This window comes from Zootermopsis nevadensis, unplaced genomic scaffold (genome assembly GCF_977971745.1).
Source record: "Zootermopsis nevadensis isolate Lab colony 2312 unplaced genomic scaffold, Znev_1.0 Znev_ptg000022l, whole genome shotgun sequence".
NCBI lineage: Eukaryota > Metazoa > Arthropoda > Insecta > Blattodea > Termopsidae > Zootermopsis > Zootermopsis nevadensis.
The window spans coordinates 13636217-13658410 of record NW_028259154.1 but is presented as its reverse complement, the minus strand read 5'-3'; the positions used below and the strand labels follow the sequence as shown (position 1 = coordinate 13658410).

At 37.8% G+C, this 22194-nt stretch overlaps 1 protein-coding gene and 1 long non-coding RNA gene across 6 annotated transcripts in view; one reads left to right on the top strand and one right to left on the bottom strand.

Annotated features, from left to right (window-relative positions):
* Nucleotides 1-22194, top strand: part of LOC110835907 (limbic system-associated membrane protein) — an 893271-nt gene that overhangs the window by 366276 nt on the left and 504801 nt on the right. The window lies entirely within an intron of this gene.
* On the bottom strand, nt 11934-14921 carry LOC110832693 (uncharacterized). The gene is made up of 3 exons (XR_002544014.2): nt 14795-14921; nt 12715-12813; nt 11934-12387 (listed from the first exon to the last, which is right to left on the bottom strand). It is a non-coding gene; the product is annotated as an uncharacterized LOC110832693 (long non-coding RNA).

Here is a 22194-nt window from a genome sequence, read left to right as displayed (position 1 = left end):
GGGGTCTCCCACCGCGAACATGAGCATAATATACTGACTGGTCAGGGCATGGTTAGTGATAGGATCTGAGCATTTAAGGACCTCCTGCACTTTAGAATTCACTGTGTAGGGTGGGAACAGGCTTACAAAAGGGAACCGGATAGGCAGAAAAGAGAAAATGCCTTAAAGCTAAGTAAACAAGAATTGAAATAAATAAGGGTGGTAGCAGCAAGCAATGGGAATGAAAACCTATTCAATATATAAACTACCAAACTGAATTAGTTTTTTTTATTTCGTATCTTTCAACGGAGTTGGAGGGGGCAGGATGCAGTGGGGTAAATAGTGAGTTGGTATGGTAGACATTTACTTGTGTTTTCAGGGTCGTTTATCTCTTTTATTCATCCTGGACTGTTGTCGCTTTAGGTCTTCTCACAGCGTTAAAATGTCCTCGTTCCTTGCGACGTCTGTTGTCCTTTTTCCAACCAGCTTCCTCTTTATTTTTTGCTTCTTCCTCAGACTGTATTATTCTGAAAATTTCAAAAACCTTTTACGTTTCCTTTTATTATATTCTAAGTATAGGTCTAAATATTGACGTCAGATTCTTCCATATTTTTGTTCTTCTCATTATGAGCCTGGTGATTGGTGACTGAACGATCGGGGTCCGATCCCCGGCAAGGACTAAGGGTCCTTTTTTTAGCCTCGGCGTCCGGACCTGTTCTGGAGCCCACCCAGTCCCCTGTCCAATGGGTACCGAGGGTATTTTCCCGGAGGGTAAAGCGTGTGACGCTGACCACTCACCCAATCTAGTGCCGAGGTCAAGAATGAGTAGGAGTTTTGCCATCTCTCCCTTCAATGACGTCATTGGCTTGTGGCGGTGAGCTTTTGTTTAATATTTCCTCGTTTCTGTTTTTGTATAGTCTTTGGTGTAATATGTCTAAGCTTATGTCGATGTCAGACACGTTTCTGACTTCATTCTCGGTTTTCCTGGCCCTTAATTAAGTAACATGCCATGAAGACGTGTGGGAAGGTAACTTTAGCACTAGGTGGAAGTTAGTGGTCAACTGCACGTCCCGACTCCTTTGAACCCCCAGCAAATAGCCTCGGTAACCACTGAGTAGGAAACTCGATGTGCCCTGGAGCGGTTCGGACGTAGTGGCAAAGAAAATAGCTAATTCCGGCCCCAGCCGGGATTTAAATCAAATCCATTCAGCTCAATAAACACTCTAATGGCTGAGTTCTACCGGTTAATATACAGTATTACATTTTAAATACTGGTAGTTGTGTGGTTGATAGGGAATAACTCGTCTTTCTTCTATCATACAATCTCTACAATCTCCTTATAAGTACGCATCTTAATGAACCTCATTCGAAAGTAGGAGATGTGGACCATTTGTTGACCCATTTCAGGGTAAGATGTCTTATACTTATTTATTTAATAAACTCATTTATTTGTGGTTTATTTTACGACGCTTTTTATATCTTAAATTACATAGAATCGAATTTCGCATAGTGATTATAACTACCATGGTCAGGCTAAGAGTTGGACCATTTGTCTCATTTAGTCTTTAGTTATCCAAATACAGCCTCTTAAAATGCAGCTGTGATTCCCTGTGCTATATCATTAAAAGTTGTTGTTTTTCTCATCATGCACACATGGTGAACCTATTTTATTTTATGATGGTAACGTTTTCACTGAATTTGATCATTTTATTACTTTTCCAAAAGACTTCATCATTTTATCCCAGGGTCGGTCTTATTACGTAGAATAGCCAGCCAGAATTATATATTTCTTCGACTTTTGCCATTATTATTCGAAATCTAAATATAACAGTGTTGGAAGGCTTATTCCCAGAGTTGTTAATTTAAAAAAGTTGTTTATTAGTCCTTTACCTATTAAGAATTTTAGTATTTTTCACGTAAACAAGTAATTGAACTTTTTATCTTTATCTGAATACGTAACTTTATTTCCTTTGCTACATTATAAAAACATCTTGTCACTAGAAGCCTTTGTATTTTTAAATGTATTTCGTCAGTAATACCAATATGGCATTCGTCATTATAACATTTTGTGTTTTAGTAAGTTTTAAAAATATGTTAGTTTCGTAAAATATAATGACCGCAGTAATAGTTCAGTGCCTGCTGTAGTCAGCTAGCAATTTAAACAAGTATTCATTAGTATCCACGTTCGTAACAATTTATGTCTGATGACAGTTCGGTAGAATTCAAGGTCTCTGGAAATTTGTTCATCATTATTGATGTCTGAAGCTACCAGCAACATACCATGAAGTTGTCAGGAAGTTGGGTGATTAATATCAAACTCCCATCTTCAAAGTAAAGTTCGTATTAGTGACGCAATTTTCATGGGCCAGGCCTTCCATTAGAATCAGATTGTTTTGTTAATTCGAATCTAGTAAACCACAGCTACAATAATAACTAAATTATGAGACTCGTTAAGAAGAACATTTCACGCGAAATCTATATTATTTTAGTATTTTCTTTCGAGACGATAACTAATGAATCGCTTGAGCTAGGCTTTAGTAATTTTGTGTAGGGTCACATAACAAACGTAAATAGAAATTATGTGTGAGAGATGTTTATAGAATTACAAACATCTCTTCGACGAGACGTTCAATTTGGCAACTACATTGTGTTTGAAAGTACATGTATCACTAAATTATGTGATTATTAACTTGTAGTTCTTGATTGGCTGGTCTTACAAATTGAAGAATGTGAAGATTAATACACTTCATAAATTCGTTCCAGATCTTCTTCATTGTACTTTCAAAGTACAGTGACAAATATTAAAATTATATTCTGCTAGGTTTGTTAAACCCATTTTTTATTTTTCTTCGAAACTTTCACTGTCCTTAAGGCAAGAAACACTTGAACGTTCACACGATAGAACTACTAGTTTACATACCAAAAATAAGTTTTGTTATATAGCGAAAATCTGTCGAGAAATCCTTTTCTGTCCACCTCTTCGTATTTTTTTAATTATTATGGCTTTGTCTTTGAAAGCAGAGAAGAGAGACGTTTGGTTTTCGTTCAGCCGCATATTTTAGTGCATAAACAGAAGCCTACACGAGTTTATAATTACTTAAGATTTTTGATAATGTAAATTTTGTTTGCTTTCTCTCTTTCTTTCTGTATTTTCTATATTTTCAACCTCTTTTCGCTGAGTTCTGTGCATTCTCTCTCCTTACTCAGTTTTTATCTTCAATTGCTAACCAGTGAAGCTGAACTGACAGATCAGAAAACGTAAGCTTGAATTGAAAATACAATAGAAACGGCATTCCCCTCCGAGCTGTACACTGTCTTGTCCCTAGAAACTCCCATTTCCTTCAGTAAGTTTCAATGACAACATAAATTTCTGCCTTGAAATTGCAGCAACGACGTATCCCAAGCACAAAACTTCTTCGAAAAAGCATATAGAGTAAGTATAACTGTTGCCTGATAGGAAGGGTTAAGTGGCCGAAGCGTGAAGAACGTGAAGGAACACCTAACACAAAAATAAATGCAGTGCGTGCAGTCTGTCAGGTCCTGTTATATGAATCGGAGGATGAATTACACATTATGGTATATATTCTAATCAACATTACAACTAAATGTTCTATCACCAACACATAATATACGGGAATGTGCAGCTGTGAAATTGAGTGAATAAAGCTAAGTACAAAAATGTCTAACAGGTATAAAAATATAAGAGTATTTTTTATTTGTAGTGTTCTGTCTGACGACAGGTCCATATATCATGAACAGGATCCTTCCAACCTCTTCAGGTTGTCAGGGACCTGCTCATACATATATACATTCTTGGCAGAGATGATCAGAAGTGGTTTGCCATTGCCTTCTTCTGTGTGTGAGTGGAGTAATTGTTGGGATGCCACGGAGAAACCGGGGAAGCCCCTGGAGGAAAACTCAGTGATGCCTAGACCACGGCCTTGCCCAACACAAGTTATAAATTTGAGCACCACCGGGAATTGAACCCGGGACCGCAGGATTAGAAGGCTAGTGTTCTGACCACAAAATTAAAATTGAGGTACAATTACGATGTTACTTACAACATAATCATTTATGATATTAAAGGTAGGACGGAAAGCTATTGTTATCTCAGATGCAAATTATAGTGAATAGCAACATGACAGCATAAAACGCTTTTAAATGCTGTAGTAAAACCTGGGTAGGTCTACATTAAGGAAAGTAATGATAAACCAAACTAAAACACTAATTATATTTCATTACAAAGCTGAACCAGCCACGAGTCACAGTATTAATATTTAGTATGCTGTCATGAAACTAAAAGTGTTGGTTAGAATAAATACATATATATGCGAGCGAGCGAGCGAGCGAGCGCACGCAAACAAACAAACAAACAAACCAAATAGAATACGAAAGCATGCAGTGGAATGCAAAACCTCTTGGGTGAAGAGGTTTTGCGCGTTAGAAAAAAAAATAGGCAAATTTCTGTAGATGGTTAGACATTAACCTACGATGGCCCTGATTATGGAGACAGAACGCGTATCTGAAACGTCGGACAACTTCTATGATACCACACGACGTTAATCCAAGAAGGCTGTCATTCATACTCACCCGAAATCTCACTGTTTCTTCTTTGTTTAATTAGTTACACGTGTTTGGTGAAGATTAAAAACAATGCTACTTATTGTGCAACTCTGTCCACCTGTATGACCCATTAATTTGATAAAGCATCGTTAAGTAATCAATATCAAGACCTGTCACTCGTTGCCGCCGCATGGAGCACTAGTGTCTGGTCGGCCTGTTCTCGTGTAGCTCTCGCTCCAGATGGGATCTCGAGGTGTAATTACGCACCCCTCCCCCCGAACACCGCCATCTCGCTGGCCCCGTGTTCTTTGAAACAGCTTATAGTTCCTACTAATTGTATAGATTCTGTAGGAAACGTGTCTGTTTCCGTAATTGGAAGATTCTGGTATGAAATTTTAAACAGCAGGTCAAAGCTTTTGATCGCTTCCTGATGCTTCGTATAGGGAGAATGAAAATACTTATTGCTCACAGTTTGTGTGATACGTGAAGAAGCATTACGTCATGAATGGGGGGCGTGGACGTCAAGCTCCAAGCATTCTAGGCTTTGGCATTGTTCTTCGCCTATGATGTAGGGTTGTGATAGGATTTGTTGATTTAGGTTAGTTAAAACTTAGTCACATCAATCACGCGAAGTTTCGTAGTTTTTTCAGTGATTGTGGTGTGTTCATCTTCCTTCTGTTTAGCCTACTGCTGTATCCTGTCCGTTCTCTTTTTCTTTGCTAGACATTCTTTCCGGCTTTCATATGCTTTATCGCCTTCTTATTGTTCTATGTGTCTTATTTTACTTTTTCTTTCTTCCGTCGTGCATTTCGTTAACTTTTCCTTCCTGTGCCCTTTAATCTTTTATGCAATTATTTCATGGCTACTCATCTTTTATCTTTCGTTTAGTTTCTTCATCATTTCCATGTTTCTCCTTCACTGCGTTTGTTTATTTGCTTTATTCTGAGTATTCCGTTTGTACAGTTCCGTCCTTGTTTCCTTGAGTTTATTCTTTTCCACACCCCATTTCTTTCTCTCACTCTTTAGTCCCGTCCTCATCGTCACATCACTGCGCTGTGCCTTCAGACTCAGCCCTGTTTGTAAATATGCCAGCCCCATTGATCACTCAGTCCTGTCAGTAGGCATCCTGTGAATCCTGATACGTAGCGCAGGAACAGGGCGCGGCTACAAGCCCTGGGATATTTCCATATTTCAAGCCTTAACATCTTGATTATTTCTTAAGGAGCCGAAACAGAACATTTAGAACAACTAATTTTCCCTCCAATTGTTGAAAAAATTCTTAACTTCGCCATAATTTCGTATTCCCTACAATATTCCACCCTTCCTTTCTTATTTACTTGCTTAATTACTTAGTCCATCCCTTTTCCTTAATGGTGCAGAGAAGTTTTAAAGATCTCGCCGCGTTTTTCAAGCCTTGATTTGCATTATGTCGCCAGCCCCTTGGAAAAGTGTCCTCTCTGAGAAGCTAATAGTCGCTCCGCTTGTTAAGAAACCCCGCCTTTTATGGAAAGGCCCGTTCTGATCCAGATGAACCAAGTCCACAGCCTCGCACCCTATTTCTTTAAGCTCCATCTCATATTATCCACCAGTCTGCGTCCAGGACTCCGAAATGGTTTATTCCAGTCCGCTTTTTCTACTAAGAATTTTGCTCTAATAATTTACCGATCCAACGCATGCTACTTTTTCCGCCCATCTCATCCTTCCTGATTTGATTACCGTAACGCATGCATGTCATACATAGTGCCTAATGAGGATCGCTTAAAATACAAATGACTGTTTAGCGGGCCATCAAGTGGCTGGGGAAAATTACGCCCACTTACTTTGTTAATTTTAGGCTTGAACTTGAGGTACGTACATTTTTAAATACTAATTCTCCCACAACTACTTTTATTTTTATTTAGTGTTCTGTCTGACGACAGGTCCATATGAACAGGAGCCTTCCATCCTTTTCTCGGACTGGGACCTGTTCATATACGTTCTTGGCAGATGATCCAGAAGTGGTTTGCCATTGCCTTCTTCTGTGTGTGAATGGAGTAATTGTTGGGATGCCACGGAGGAAAACTCCGTGTTGCCTAGACCACGGCCTTGCCCAACACAAGTTATAAATTCGGGCACCACCGGGAATCGAACCCGAGACCTCAGGATTACAAGGCCAGCGTTCTAACCGCTAGACCACCGTGACTCTCCTCCCATAAGTACACACAAATATAAATTTGATTGAAGCATACCTCCCTGTATGTCGTTCTTGTACTGCAGTGTGTTGCCTCTTGAAGTTTTAACATACTTAGTCGTTACTCTTCGAATTTTATAGGTATATCTTAAAATCGATAGCTCTGTGCCTGAATAACGTTTTAAGATTTTTCAGAGTTTGCTATAGTGCAGAGAAAGTTTTCTCTTTTAAATAGTACTTACCCTGAAAGCTCTTCTTGAAAGTTAATATACTTTTGTGAGGTATTTGTGTTGTGTTCATATCGTGTAGCTGCTAGTGGAGTGAATTATGATCGTAACGAAGGGCAATTGAAGCCCCTTAAGAAACACTCGAGCCATTAACAGACGTATAAAGGATTGCTCGCTCACTTAGTGGCACTAGAACCAGAAAATTCGCTCGGCATGTAGAAAGCGCAACGCGAATAACTCAATTAAACCGAGTATACAGCATTACGAACTGTTAACGTGTATTTAAACTCAGGATAACAAGCGAAATGCGTTTCACGGTACTGGACACTCGAGGGCAACACTTCGCCGATCTTCATCCTGTAATTATTCTCCCGAGGTTTCGTACGCAAGGAATGGCTGCAACATAAATTGTAAGTGTTTGAAAACAAAGTTTCTGAGGAAACACACCATTTAGTGTCCAAGTCTAGAATGCGTGGAGTTGAACCTCTGTGTATACATGTATACACCGTCCTGACATGCTGCTTTTGTCCAGATACAGCTTTACATGTTTTTGTTTTGAATGCACGGAGTCTCATATTCACTCTTCTGCTTTCCATAAACACCTTATAAAAACTGTGGATCTCTATGAAGTGTAGAAAGAAGATAAAGGCTTCTTGTAGGGGTGGAATATTCCAGAATGAGCTTATTTTCTTCGCGAAAGGAATTCTTGAACGGAATTGTGAGCGTTGAAGTTTTCTGTATGCTTGCGACACATTGCGCGGGATGTCTTCAGCTCAAATAATTTAAAGTCTTGTTTTTAATTCACAGCAGCACTGCTCCTGCTCTCGTAGATTCTGTGTTCTTGAAATTTAGAGCTTATTCCCCAGCGACTCATTAGCAGGCCCTCTCTTGCCCTCCCTTCCACCCTCACCGTACTTTGTACTTAAACTGCTAGGATAATTATTGCACCACAATCTGGCACTGGATTGCATCACTTTCCACCATACGTGAAACTACAAAGTTACAGGATTTATTATTTCTTGAAAACCAATATTTCAATGCGCATTTTAGATCATCATTTGTGTTCAGTGCTGGTTATATTTATTTTTGTTGCTCGTTTAATTTGACATCAAACTACCACCACGGCTAATTGAATATATTGTCACAAGTTTATTCCGATGTCCATGTGCGTAAGACCGCAGAAACATGACAGTTCAATTAACAGAGAAGTAGAGTTGGGTCTGAATGCGCTACCGAGCTTCCAGTCAAAATCCAATGAATTGTTCAATCGCAAAGTAGTACAAGTATTGAAGACTTTCACTTCTGATGTGATACACTAAATCGTTAGACTTATTCTTGACGAATCTCAAGCAGCAGGATTTCTTTTAAAATAATAATAGTAACCTCGTTAGTAGACATGTCTTCATCGAACATAAAAAATCATAAATATGTTTACAAATCCCAGCCACAGGACCCTTCCTCTGAATTCAGTTTACATTTTCATATATTTACTACTGAAACGACCGAGCCGTGTATATGCATTTCTCCTTCTCATTATTTTCGTGTCACCAATATTCCTGTAAACACACTTATTTAGTTACGACAAATAACTGCGTCAGGTCAAAGTATTCATTTTCAAGAATTGGTCCGACCTGCATTGTCAGGGATAAGAGATAATTGTATGACATGTAATGACCAAAACTTATTGTACTATATTTATTAAATTGGCAGTTTAAATAATTAATTTATATTTAAAATATATTTTTTAATGTTTAAAGTATCCTTATTTTATATAAAATCATAAAAACACACGAGCTTGTCTCCAGGACATTGTATTGAAATTAGGTCTGTGTCCCTTGAAGATTGAGGCAGAGGGCCTACAGTTTTCTGTAGATCCTTTTCTTAAAACTTTCATGTTTTATTTGGGGTCTCAGGAAAGAAATGTTTTCTTCACTATCTAAGAGAATGGCTCGCGTTACAGACAGACATACTGAGTCACGTTTAAGGCATCTTGCCGTGAAGCAGTTTTTAACGCATCCAAACAGATTCTGTTCCATCTACTTCACCACGCTCCTTTAAGCAAGGGATAAATATACGGCCTGTATAGTAAATGTGCTTAAACTCGCAACAAGATGCTGCCGTTTGTAGCACCCAGATGTACACAGCCTTGAAATGCTTCATCATTTCCCTTGTTTCACTGAATATTGGATTCCGCATCCGAATTCCGAGGTATAAGTTCTTTACTGTGGCGTAGCTGCAAAATTCAAGATATTTGTGTGGAATATTTGGGATGCGTGTAGTGAACTATGGTTTGCAGAACCACAGACAGGCATTGTGGTGATAAAGGGTATTCGAAGCAAGCTTTTCTAAGTTGTATGATTAATCGACGAACAATGAACACGTGATTTACTTTGTAGATCGTGATGAGCGTTATTTCTACCAGGGGTGTCCTGTAAGGGGCCCGCGCGAGTCCCTTGTTAATTTTTAGCTACAGAAAATATCAGATTATACAGGTGGTATACCAGTATCAAAATTTCGACACACATATATCCATTTTTTGATGCACCTTGTCCGTCTCTGCTTCGAAATGAATATATATATATATGTGTTGCGAGCCCCTTGTTAACAAATTGGCAGCTCGCCTCTAGTTTATACGGAATCCGTTGCCTGTTTATGAATGAAAGAATGTCAGTATTGTTTGAAACATGCTATTGCTCGCAGTAGTACTTAGAAATGTGTGTCGAAAATTAATTACATAGGAAAGACTTTGTAATCTGCGTTGTTAAAAGAGTACGTTGAAGCGGGGAAAACTCTTTGTTTCCAGCCATGTAACTAAATAAACATATGTTTACATGTTAAGATGAGTTTAAGTTGTATTAATGCATTTATGTTGCAAAGAATAAACCGTGTTTTCTTCTGTTTCCAAAATACGTATCTCTGCTGACTTGATATCGACATGTACGCCATTTCAATCTTAGAGTTAGTTTTCTGAAGAAGTTCGTCGTGGATTTTCTCCAGACGAATTTTTGTATAGTCTCCCAGGTCATTGTCGTTTCCTTCCCAGTCTTTCCAATTCTACATAAATATCACATCAACCCATTCAACACTGCATAACTGCAATTGTCGTAGTAATTTATGATTCAACACATTACCGGCTAAAAAGTATTTAATGCTCGCTTATCCTGAAAGTGGTAGAAGATGGTGTTAAATCGTATTTGTTTCTCACAATTTCTCTTTCAATTTCTTAACATGCGCCATTCGCACTAGGAAATGTTTAGCACGCAGTTGCACAAATTATAGCTGTTCTCCCAGGAGACTGCTAATGGCCAGGCCGTAATTCACGACTAGATTTTAGTTCTGTGTGGTTAAATATGTCATTTCCTGTAACATTTTAGCTTGTTACTGTTATTGTTTATCTTTTGATATCTATATGGTGGCAATAATATACTGATCATTTCATTATCGGGAAGCAGTGACTGGCAATATGGAATGATTTATTCACATGTAGTAATTGTTGCAGGAAGTTTCCATTTGTGGATATTTAATTGCGCAATTCCTGGTTTATTTAGTGGAATAGACAACTGGAAAGACTTATCGTTAGACGACTAATAAATGAAGCTATTGGGTGACCTAAATTGTACTGTAAATAACATTCTTAATCCTCATCATAAAATCCTGACTTGCCTTAGTTTATTAAACATTTACTATTCTATTGTTTACGGAATAGGTGACCTCGTCTCCTATACCATTTCTTCTTTCTCTCTCTGTATCTAACGTCTGCTCCTCAATCTCTTCTGTTCCAGTATGTTAACAAAGATTCAAACAATTTCGCCTTATTGCTCACTAACCTCAACACAATAGGTGATATGATTTCTCGTCCCTCAAAGTTGAAGATTTTACGTGGGCTATTCTAAACACCGGCAACTTAAAATTTCTAGTAAGTGATTCTTCAATGTTTCGGAACACATTACAGAACTGAAAAGCAGCAGTGATAAATAGTATTGGATGCTGTGCGTGTGTTATGGAGCTGTCAGTTTTGTCATAAGCGAACGAATTATATTTAAGGTGTTCTTATTTTACGCTTCACACACACTGATGCGTCCACCGTCTACTTTCATGGAGTAGAGTCGTTGAGCTGGTCAGAAAATCCCCAGGCATTATGTTTATTGTTTTCCCATACCCAAAATATTGTCAGATGAATCCACATTACATCCATATATAACATTTTGTATATATGTTTTAATATTGTCGTCACATTTACGCCTAATTTTACAACGTGGGCAATTTCCGAATAAAAGAATTTAATTTTGTCGAAACATGAAGATACTCGTTTTGAACGCAGGATTAGATTAACGACAAGCAACCCGTATATTTCTAAATACGAAACTTATAATTTTCTTCAGTGTTTTGTTTCTGCACAATGTATGTGTGATGGAACTACAGCATGCGTAGAATAGCTTAAGTCGGCCAGCAAAGTTTGGTTTGGTTGGGGAGGGGGGTTAAGGTGTTGCAATTGTCTATAGAAACTTTCTGATTACTTACTTTTTTAAGGTCAATTCAGCCTAAGAGTCACGTTTCCTACTAAGAAGTGTAGACCCTGGTAGTGAGACGACTTGTATGCGCTCTAGCGTGCGTGTTCCACATTAACAACATCTTATTGCCTTCCTCTGTATTAACTGTGCACCTGCTTTTGCTTCAGCAAAATTTCTCGGGTAATATTTTGAGACCCTCATATGATGATTCTCGTTTGTCTTACGAATAATTTCCTTTAGATTTACCTTTTATTTGATGTTTTTGGCTCGCCGGCAATTAAATTTGATTGTTGTTTAGGAGATTTGGGCTCAGTCCCGTCTGATGCTCATTTTATTGGACGCTTCTGAGTTTTATCAGTCCTTTCATGCTAATAGCTCGAAATTTGGCCGAACGTCTCCTCTTTTTTTTATCTTTTCGTGTTATCCAGCAGACAGTTTTTCTGTCCTCTTCCCCCCTTTTTACCTGAAGACAGAAGCAGAATCCAGCTTTCGAAACTTTATTTTATGGATTTATAAGTTATACGATGGACAAAGGCCAAAAGAACAATTTTAAACATTGCAGTAGATGTAGGTTTTAACAATTTCCATCCATTAGACACAAGAGGATATTTTACCTTTACTGTCTGTGAAAAATAAAAAACGATCTTAATAAGTGCAGGAACATGCTTTATCATATGTCGCTGATAGTGAAAAGTTAAGAAAAGTGAACGCAGCCTCAAACTTATACTGTGAACTACTCTGTCTGTGTGTGTGTGTGTGTGTGTGTGTGTGTGTGTGTATATATATATATATATATATACACTAATTCAGCGTCAGTTGCGATGATCAAGACTCTTTTAGATAGAGATTTTTATGATGTTTACAATTCGAGATATGCAGAAATATATGTAAATTACTATTATTATTCGTAAGGTTATTTCAATGTTTCATCACCAATCTGTAAAACAAAAAGAAAATTAAAAATAATTACAATCATAATCACACATTTTGCTTTGCTAAATATCACTCACATCTAGGCTATGTATAACAAAGTTCTAAGTACGTTATCATAGAACAGAAAACCGATACACAAACGTAAATATTAACACCAGGAGCATTGTTATGGAGTATTAAAGTGTTATAATCGTGCACAAAGTTCTTTGAACGTCTGAGTTCGGTATGTACTCACAATGTACAGGTACATAACATTTTAGTGCAAGAGCTGTAAGTAATTGCGTTTCTATGATACTGGTAGAGTAAGTGCCACTTATGCACACTTTGTTACCTGCGACAGTCTTGCATTGGAGTTCTGACACTGTCCGATCAAGCCGCCTTGTGCAGGAGGAATGCAGGCAAGCCCGGGACAGCATGTACCAGACACACACTGCAAGAAGCAGGAAGAACGAGGTAGACAGACACACAGAGTAATGAATCTGTGTGGTCCATGTCCATTAGAAGTAAATGGCAAGATGATCATAGTAGTTGGATGAGGTAACAGATGAAGCATTTACTGCTCATGGTATAAACGTTATTTCCCAGCGGTACTTTTTCATATCTCGCTGTTTAAATTTTCGTGTAGGCAATGTCTTTGGTGTACATAGTGAATTCATTTTTCCCCTTCTAGCCGCACGTTAGTGACGTAGGTGAAACGCACAGATTGGTCCAGGGTAAATAACGTGGGTCTACATACATAGACATATTCAGGCAGATAGAAAGGAAAAAATTGGTGAAAGGGAATGAGGAAGGAAAGGAAAAATTAAGGAATCAGTGGCCTAGAAAAGTAAGAATTTAAGGATTAAATAAGATTGTAAGTAGATGACTGGAAAGAATTAAATACGCAAATAAAGAAGAATGTAAACAATGTAGGAATCTGATAACTGGCTGGACCTGATACATCACGGATAAAATCGTGTAAGAAGAGTCGAAGTTGCAGCGCACTGTGTTATGTACATTATAATTCTGAAAGTTGATTTTGAATGTTATCATTACAGGAACATTCTCTTGAACTGAACGTCTAGATTTCGATTCTTAAAAGGGCTTGTAGCCTATCATTCCCGCTTCAGTCAGTGGAATCTGAAAATTTGTTTTTTAAACTTATGTTTAACGGGTTTTAAAGCAAATTATTAAGAGGTCGGTTATATTAAGAGGTCGGTAATCATATGGTAATGGTAATATTGCATGTTGTATCACGCTGTAATTACGGGTGTGGATCATCTTAGAATCTCCAAAGGGGTTAGTAAATAGATTTATCTTTTGTTTATTAATAAGCACAGTAATATCATTTTTACACTTCCATCTGAAGCCCATGTATATAGAAGTTACTCACAATTCAAATCTGGGGAATGTTTACTACCGTTTAACCCATAATGTTTTAATTTCGGGTGGCCTATATAAAACCCTAAATCTTAGTGTATAGTAGCGAAATCTTGCCTGTTCTTTATTAAAGTGTTTCGCTTGTTAGCCTCTCACCCTGATGATATAACATAGATTGAGCGTGATTTAGAACAAAGTTATGAATATTTGGGCCTGTGAAACATGAAATACAACGGAAGGGCGGAGGGCCGAGAAAATTATATTATGAGGAAAGGCAAAATTTACTCATTTCATCTGCTTTTATTAGTTTGATGAAATTATGGAAGATGATGCGGACATAGAACAAGCAATGTGCGGGAGATAAGAAATGCTTATAAAAGAAGTAAGTAAGCTGCAAAGGAAAATTTACTTCGGTGACCGAGGCGTAGATGAGAGGATACTATTACCACTCTAATAATAATAATATGTAACACATATTAAAAACAAAATGTATTTCGGAAATAGCTGCTGCATTAGGTACCTCAGGAGAAAGTTTTGTCTCGGGTACGTAGAAGCAGAGTTCTGACTAATATCGGTAAGCAAAATACATTCGGCCTTAAAGATGTCAACGCTCCTACAGAGCAGCAGAGAAACAAATTTGGCTAAGGAACTGATTTTGAAATTACAATTCACAACTATAGTTCACAGCGAAAGTAGAGTGGTCTCTGATGGACTTAGTGGGTATGCGTAGAATAACAGTTTCCTAAATAGATAAGAAATCAGTTTTTCCTTGAAAACATTGATAAGGAAAATGCATCAAGTTTCTTCCTCTTTTTAAATGGAGTGTTAAGAAATTTAATATAACTGAAACTTCGTCATATTTATAGTCACATCCGCCATTAAAACATAGTATAACATAAAACTAATGATAAATGTAACTATTTGCTTAAGGTTTGTTTCCCAACAACCGTACAAATAATTATTGCTTACGAAATTAAACCCAGAACGGAAACGGTTAATGTATTTTACTTAACAGTACACTCGGTAATCGTCTTTTTTGCGAAACCACTTACGTTTTCATTCAGCTGGAAACATAACCGACCGCAAGCATGGCAGAAGTTGCTGGTGACCAGCAGCAAAGCGCCGAGCATTAATATGAAATGCAGCATGTTGGTCTCTGCCCTCTGTTGGAGAACTGCACAGCCGTTTCCTGGGAAGTCATTTAAAAATGGTTAACTACACATCACGCGGACACATCCAAGGTTCTGCAGATGAAAAGAATACACAGAACACATGCCATTGTGTGCGTGATCATTTGAATGAAGACTTGGCAGGCAACATCACTAATGTGTTACTGCAGATGAGCATATCCGTCAAACAACAATGGTACATCCTGCCTCTAAATATTCGAATGTGACATAATGCACTCAGTTTACAAATTATAGATTTAAACTGCTTTCGAACGAAACAAGTTCAGCAAAGTAGCTATTCTATCTCTGCGCCATTAACTCGAGTGTCCCACGGACATATCTCTACCCGACACATACTTTCTGTGTCCCTAATTATCTTCTTATTAAGAAATTGTAATCTGTATTTGATTTTAATGATTTTGTTGCGAAGGGAGGGTTTTATGCCTTTGTGGAACTGCGGCCGGTAACGGGCCCTTTGTCCATACCTCAATAAGGAGCGACGTGGAATGATGATAATAGGGTAAAACCGAAGGACCCTGAGAGAAACCAGTGTATGAATCTATTTCTCATAATATAATCAGTCTGGAAAGCGTATACAAATTAATTTTTATTGCACTGATATTTGTGTCGGATTATTTTAAATTTAATTTGTTAAAATGACGAAGTCTCGCTTTGTTCACTATGTACAATTTGGCTGAATGACTTTGGTTATACAATATTTTCTTTCGTCATCAACAACTTCATGAATTATGCTACCATGCATATAGAAATTCTGTAATTAAATTATATGTAAATAAATTGTTAAAATATTAAATCAGTATATTTATGAGATTATAAACATGTTGAACGGTACCAGGATTATATTTAAAGTTGTGTGCCTACATAATATTGTCAGCGTGTCCATCAGATTTAACTTACCTATTAACGTGTTTACTTGTAACAGCTGCGAGCACTCAGAATTTAAAATTTGTATGTTTAGATGAGCTTCGGCTTCTAAGTATAAAGGCGCCGGCCTTCTGTGCAGAAGGTCTCAAATTCGATACCAGACTTATTACTAAGATTGCTTTGTTTCTAACATTGCCATAGGTGTACGTGTCCCTCCACGTGGTTCATAGATCAAGCTGTACTATATCCAGTCCTTCGTGTTCCCCTTTATTTCCTTATCATAAAAATGTATTTTAACTTGGATCATCATTGTAAAATTACGAGATCCTTTTAATTAACAATTTATGGACGTCAAAATATTATAACCATTATTAGACCTACTCATGTCAGTGTGGCCAGTGGACCACTTCAATGTCTTCAATCCTTCAGCTGTACTTTAGACACATTATCGACAGTGACTGGTCATACAGGCTGTTTCTATGTTGCAATGATCTCTTTCTGCTATAAGTACACGCGGAGTAGCAAACGTAATGTATTTGCAGTCCGTCCTTTATAACATGTTTGCGTACATGCGGCGACATGGCAAACTCGGTTTATTACAGAAGTGATGTTTTATTTGCTTCCAGTGAATTGGATGTTTGTGTATTTCGCTGTCTATCATTTTCAAACTCTCTTTGATATAAAGTATCTTCAGTCAGTCAACGGTTATGAACCAAAGTTCCGTGCTTATGCAATACTTCGGTTTATTTGAATGGTAGTTAACATTTCAGCCGAAGGGCATGTAATATAAAATGTGGTCTGAGTTTCAGTCCTGTTAACCATTGATTAAAACCTTGTCTGTGTAAAATATAAAGAGATTTCCTTTGCGTGTTTATATTAGACTCCTACGAGGAGGTTGAACTTGTGTTCAGGACGCGTACAGCAGTAATTTTTCCTGACTGTCCTTTCCTCCTGGACAAATGCTGCGATAATGCCTTCAGCTAGGTCATGGTTGTCCTTTGTCCTATCTATGACTAATCACAATTCTTGACATCTTCCCATGTTATTCGAAACTGCATGTAGTTTGATCAGGGTATAAGAACCATTCGAAGTGTGTTGACATTAATGCAGTCTTGTGTGTTTTGTAAAAATGTCAAAGCTTTCTGATTGGTTGATTAACTTATCGCTTAACAACTTGTATCAACAGTAAAGGATATTTAAGCGGTGCTCTGTAAGAAGGTCTTAAGTAAAAATAATTTGCACTAATGTCTGCTTACCGAGTACCAAAAAAATTGTATTTAACAAATTAATACAATTTTAGTAAATGTTAACATGAAAGAAATGGGCATAAATCCTGACTTGGCCAATTTCATGGTATTCACGGCAGAGATCAGCTTGTGGCCTTCTGGGTTATGATACCATGTAGTCTAACAGGTGGTTGGTAAAACTTGATTTGTTTTGCTACAAAATGACACCTCAACAGATTCTGTAAGCCTTCTGAATAAATTTCTATACATTTTCAAAGTTGTAAAGTTCTTTTAGAATCAGCCTGTATTTCGGAGGAACATAAAGACTGAGTCGTATCCCTGAAGATGGAAACGTAACGTTTTTCTGGAACCTTGGTATCAACCTATAAGACTACACGGTGTCATCACCCATAAGATTACAATACTATAATATGGATTTCTTAACACAGTTTGCTTGCGTATTATGAACTACATAGACATTTTTCTTATTTCACCTTGAAAGACGTAATGTCTTATGCAGGTTATTCGAAAAGTGATTACCGTTGCCTCACTTAGGGTCTACTTATCTGGTGACAGTATATTTTTTGTTTGTATGAATGCTTTCTCTAAACGGAGGTCCGTAGCTGGAAATTAATATTTAAGTGTTAATATAGAGTTCAGCAGTCTATAAAATACCAATGCCAACTTTGTTATTGCCCAAATGTCTTCAGAGTTTATATTTAAGTAACAGCTACCCATTTCTGGCTGGCGTTTATTTGAATAAACTTCCCGTTATTGGTAGGCTGTAGGGTACCATTTCAGTACTAATGTCTAGTTTAAATTGTGGACGAGCGATAAAGTGTTCGCTTAAATATTCCATACATGACAGGACGCGTTTGTTTAACTGATATTCTGAAATATGTCTGTAAAATCCAGACAAGTAAGAGCAGTGCTTTTAAGCGAGATATCTCGTACATAGCGAGGAAAGATTTAAATAGCTTGAGCACTAGGAATTAAGTGTACGATCGTGCTAAAGCGTTTTTAAACCTCACAGGGTTTAGCTATTCGGTTTACCCAACTTAATAACTAAGGAAAAACAGAAATACCATTGTGGTGTATGTTGTTCTTTGCCCCAGAAAACCATTAGTCTACACTCCCCAACCCACCCATTTAGGTCTAGAAATTCTCTAATGGAAAGGAGTAAGGCTTTATTTTGGACACTTTAAAAGCAAACTATAAGGTTAAGGGATGAGAGTTGTTGGGGATGGGGGTGTTTAAGCTTTTTTGGAAAGGAGTAAAGATCTCAGGAAACATTAAAAAGTTTCAGTACACAATTGAGTAAGATTATACCCAAGGGGGATAGTGGGGTAAGTTAAACTTGTAATGGTAGCAATTAAAGTCTTCTTTCCCACATTCTAAACCCAGAATATGAAGGTGAAACTAGACCGTGTGGCATGTTGAAATTGTTTTCACAACTTTGCGTTGTTCAGTTCGTTTTTTATTTGCTGCAGTGGCTAAATTAACAACCTATCCTTATCGAAGTTGCTTTCTGTATAAAATACCGGAAACATTGCTGTTAGCAAACGAGGGAACGTAGGTCTATGAAATAATAATTACGTCACAAAATTATGCATCTGGATTTATCACGTGGCTTTTCATCTGCTAGAAGGCACACAGCTAATTTACATACATTTATTGTCTCTTGGAACTACCAAGATGTGGCTGTGTGCTTTAAGCCATTCAAAGGGTGATACCCTTACAGAGACTATGGGCGAATGTGGTCTGTGTCCTAAGAAATATGTGCCCTTTTAAAGCTGAGTGAAAGAAATAAGAATTGTTTATTTTATATCTTTCTTTATTTAAGATAGAAGTGTAATAGGGACGTCTTATATAGCCGCCCGCCAATCCCCGTGTTTTAACATCCTAATTTCATAAACGGATTTTGATCAGATTTATTATTGAAACGTGCTGTTTTCAGAAAAATTTAATTTTTGTTGTATTTATGTAGTATTATACTTAAGTACTTTCACGACCCACAAGTTGTTTTGCTCAAAAACGGCCCACAAGAAAAGAAAATTGTAATACGGCTTATACGATCCCTAAATTTATTTGAGGCATTTTTAGACGTGGTAAATATTTAACGAAGTAAAAAGAAGTCAGTGAGAGAGAGAGTTTTTTTTTGATTTGCATATAATAACTCAACTAGTTAAGAAATCCCCTTTCACCCCTATATAAATCCCAATATTTATTACCGTATTAAAAAGAGCCGGTGGACATCAGTGCCAAAGAGGTATCCCAAATCCCATATAGCGCGTATGAAAAATGTGTACTTTTCCCTGGGAAAGAAATTCGCGGAACGTTGGGAACTCGAAGGCTCATAACTCTGATGAAAATAACCTGCCACTGGACTCCGCAGTCAGTTGCTCTAAGAATGGATTGGTAATAAGAGAGAGAGAATCTTTGTTGCATTTATTATTATTCTTTCAGTCATATAGTTTTCTACCCACGGAACAGGTTAAGTTAGCCTAACACAGTAGACTTATATTTAAGAGACTCACGATTCGAATTTAGACAATTTTAAGATATTGTGACTATTTTTCTTAATTTTTCCGAAGTCACTCCAGATGAAAACCAGGATAGTATCTTCAAATAGGCCGGAATCCCTCGCTTTCAAATCATCGTCTGCTTTGAATTCATAAAAATCTTTTCATATTATTCAGCACTATATAGTCCATGAATCTGAAGCAGGGAAGTTATTAAGACTCAATCACACGTCACATTGATATCCAGAATTACGTGAAGTACTGTTATTGGTTAGAATTCTGTGCGTTACAAATAGAGTGTTGTATGAACTGATAAGATCTAAAGTGAAATAAGTCAACAAAAGTATAGAAGGCATATAAACCTCATTTTATACAAGATTAAAATAATTTTACTTACACTAACCAAGTTTATATTGCAAATGAGGAGTTCATATACTATTTTTAATCCCAGCTTTGAAGTTGGATATCATAGCGCCAGAAGAATGTAAATGTAAAGCAGTTTTCGTGCTTAATTGAGCGCCATACAATGAAGACGTATGGGGGAGTAGAGATACAGATCCACTCATTCTGACCTCTGCATTGAATTATTGTCCTGTCTAGAATTACAACAAGGCAGCTTTCCCCCCCCTAAGGTAAATTCCCCAGTAAAAATTGGATAGGACGTTGGTTATGAATCGGAGTCACTTTGGACACAGTGGCATTGAAGAGAAATGTCCTTGGCCTGGTGGTTATCAAACCCCGGTCACTCAGCCGTGCCTTCTCAATGTACTGACTGAGCTGTCCTCGTTCTCACAGCTTCAGGAAAGCCGGATGATGTTTATCGTGTTCTGCTCTGTTCCGTCTACCACAAACTTGGTTTTGCGAAGTAAAATGGAGCGTAGCGAACAACAGCTGTCAGAATAACGGATCGTTAATCTGGAAGTCGTAAAATGACACCCATCGTTCCTGGAACATTAAGCCTGTGTGCGTAACGGTATTAATATCGCAATTAACTAGTTTTCATTAATACGCCCTGGTGGTTCGAATGTCAGAAATGCAACAGCTGTTTTAAAAGTCGACTTCTTAATGATTCGCTCAGCTGTCGCCGGAGTCGACTTCATTTCTTGTTACCGCTGATAGAAAGGGCTTAAATTGCAACACTGCGTTTAATGATTTTCAGTCCCTTGTGCGTTTTTTTGAGAGAACAACAATAAATCATAGGAGTAATGTATGTTTAGTGCCGTCTTTGAATCAGCCAAGTCAAGATTTTGGTAGCTTAAATGTTGTTGCTGTTCTGGTCAGAGTGCTTTGACTGGATTCATTTGGCTCAGGATAGGGACCCAGTGGCTGGCTTTTTGAACACGGTAATGAAACTTCCGATTTATAAAAGACATGGAATTTTTTGACTAGCTGGGAAACTGTTAGCTTCTTAAAGAGGATTGTGCCCAGTGGATGTAGTTAGTTCCCTTGACGTGTGTCTGAAGTGTTCAGATGCGGGCTGGATATCGTGAGCTTGCTTGATTTCCGGGAGGGGCAGAGATTTGTCTATTCGCCGCCCCGTAAATATCGGCCCTTGGGCCTGCCCTTCATTCTGTCCATGAGTACCGGGATAAAGCGATCGCAGCGTGAAGCTCACCATCCATTTCATCTATAGCTTAGGTTTAGTACACATTGGAGAAATGTTGTCTGTTTTTCTAAAGTGCTTCAGGATATTCAGCTATGCTAGCAAAGTCCGTAATTAATAATTTTTTCCTCTGTAACCTGTAGTACTGCAGGTTTCGACTGCGTTAAATTAGCATAATATAACCTCAGAATATGGCCCCTTTGCGTAATTAACACAATATGCTTGATTCAGTGTATAGACACTTGTGTGATGTATCTCCATATTAAATTTCACATATCCGAATCCGATGCATAATTAGTCATCGCATTGAAAACCAATGTAGGCTATAATATATAATCGCAAGCTCCACTGAAGTTTAATATGGGCCACAATCGACCCGCGAGCCCGACTTTGTTCGCTTCGCTAGTTTTAGAACAAACTTCAAACGAGGATAAATGAGACGCAATATATCGTAATACGGAATCTTAGTGGAAGCAGGTAGGAATCATAGTTTAACAACTTTAGAGTCTGTATCTTCGTGTATTGTAACTTCCTCAGTTCTTGTAGATACATACAACAGGGGAAGTTGGTTATCTTTCAGTATTTTCCGCCTTACCATAACATGTTCGCCGAGCTTAAATATTTTACTTCCCTTCGACGTAGGAAGAAGAAACAAGACTGCAAAGGAATATACCACGATTAGGAGAAAGAGTTAACGAACAATGTACGTCACGAGTAGACAAGCTTGTGTAACAGAATAATTTTATGAATAGGATAACGTGTAGGAATGAAGTTCAGTTTAATACCTTGTAGCCCTGATTCGGTTACAATGACTGGTTTATAGTGTATAACCTGCAGTGCATACTCTTGAGTTTCTGTCTGGAGCTATATGTTTGTGGATGGAACGTTTTGCGTTTATTACCACATCCTTGTTAAGGAAGTTGTAACCAATCAGCGGTGCATTAGGGATAGTTCCGAGTGTCATAACCCTCAAAGAACCAGCGTTCATGTTACGTCTTTAACACACTTGTTAACGCGGTGCGAGGCGTGGAATGGGGAAACAATGAA